This window comes from Meleagris gallopavo, chromosome Z, assembly GCF_000146605.3.
Source record: "Meleagris gallopavo isolate NT-WF06-2002-E0010 breed Aviagen turkey brand Nicholas breeding stock chromosome Z, Turkey_5.1, whole genome shotgun sequence".
NCBI classification, from domain to species: Eukaryota; Metazoa; Chordata; class Aves; order Galliformes; family Phasianidae; genus Meleagris; species Meleagris gallopavo.
In genome coordinates, this window is record NC_015041.2 from 3,258,165 (window position 1) to 3,260,312 (window position 2,148).

A 2,148-nucleotide genomic window follows, 5' to 3' on the forward strand; every position below is an offset into this window, starting at 1 on the left:
AAAAAAAAAAACTGCAACTTTCTTTTAATAATTTTGAATTTCTTGGAAATGTAATTCTGCCCTTGTCTTTATGACATTCATCAAATATTTATGAAATGTGTCCTTCCACATCATCTTAATATGTGACTGATGCAACATTAAAATCCCGTCAACAGGTATATTTTAAGTTTGACTCCAAAATCATTAAATCATCTATAAATGCTGCTACCATGCACTAAACCATTGCTATGCAGGAACAGAAGGAGGCAAGGTCTCCCAAGTATTTTCTGAACAGGTATTCTCGTTGCTGAATTATATTTGATTTCACAAGTGCAAGATTTCCTGTTTACCCATACTGACTTTGTGCTGAGGAATATTAGATTGGAGGATTGGATGAACTGTCTCATTACTTATACTTGAATTACTACTGAAATGAAGAGGAATAGACAGAAATACCTCCTTAATAGTAAAACAAATATCACGGTACCTACCTTCGATGCTAAACAATACAAGGATTGCCTTCTTCAACTTGAGTAGTGATTTGCTGAATCAGAACTGTAGTTGTTAGCTATGACCTATTAGTAAGATTAGAAAGGAGAATGTATTAGGTCAGCAAGACAGGTGATGGGCAATGGTCAGCTGTGTCAATGATCATCTTAAAGCAGGTAACTGGATAAGGATAAAAAGAGTTAATAAGTTAGAAAATAAAAAGAAAGACTCAAGAATAAGATTGATGTTTCCAGCACAAAAGTATATTAATATATGAAATTATCTGCTGTGGGAAATAGCAGATATTCTGTTTTTTGATTCACTGAACTCTAGACAGGATAAGGTGTTCATAAACAGACAGTAGTAGGAAAAATATCTTGTTCTTACAAGCACAAAGAAAAAATACTCCTAACAAGGCTTTTCAATTTTGTAATTTCCTTGGTACTCTTTACATGACTTACTGACAGATACTGCGGTGCAGTCTGAGGTTTTTAATAGGTTGTTTTAATAAGCTTTTCTTGTGATTTGTGTTTCTGATATGAGCAGCAATTACCCAGCCAAGTAATGAGATTCTAATGAACATGTCTTTCCTAGATTACTTTAGAAGTTCATCAGAGAAGACTGATAGTATTTTAAAACTAAAGTCTGTGTTTTCCCCTGTCAAGACACATCTAATTTTTCTACTAAATACTTTCTACTTGAGTAATTGAGCACTGAAAAATAGAAATGTAAGTCTGTTTGTGTGCATTCTAGTATGATACAAAGGGGAAAAAAAAAAAATAATAATTTTGCTTCACTTTCCAGCCTGGCCCATATCTCTGCATCAATATATTTATTTCCACAGTTCATGTGGAAGTGAATTACATTTTACAGGAGGTTTCTTTGTTTAGTGGAGATCAATGAATTTCTTTTGAGATCAAGTTAAACTCAAGTACTGGCATTAGTGCACAGAATTTTCTTACTGTTTTAGACATTTATTTTAGGATGGGATTAAATGCATCCTGGAAGGGAAAATTTTTCCCTCTTAATAGATGACAAGGTGTATTAGAGGTCTTGTTCTGATGTTGAGTTCTCCATTAGAAAGATTAATATTTAATCTCACCACAAACAACTCAAAAATCTTCATGGTAACAAAGTTAAATTGGGTTATGACACAATAATTTCCATTATAGGGCATTAAAACACATTTTAGGTAGGTCAGACAACAAAAAATAATCTGTGAATTATTCCAAAGAGATCAAATTTGAAAGCAATTTCAATCATTTTGTTAAGATTCTATATTTTTTCCAGACCATCTATTATTTTACTGATTTAATATGTGCTTTTCTCTCACAATCTGTCCTACAGAAATGGAGAAAAAACAGAAGAGAGAAAGTGTATATTATTAATTGAAAATAGATATTTATTTATTACAGCTATTGGTTTCTCAAATGGCTTTTCCTTACAGCAAATTACTTAACAGCAGTGTGATCAGAATTTAAGATTGTTTCAATCCAGTTCCTGCTCACCTTAAATGTCAGTCTGAGCTCCTGGATATTTCATTCCTGTTTTAAGAAATTAAACTCCAGTTTTAGGCTTTTTTTTTTTTTTTTTCCCTTTAAGTACCTAATTGTTAACAGTGGCTAAGCTTGTAATGTCAAAAAGAAGGGGAAAAAAAGCAAGGAGTGGAAATTTAAAAAA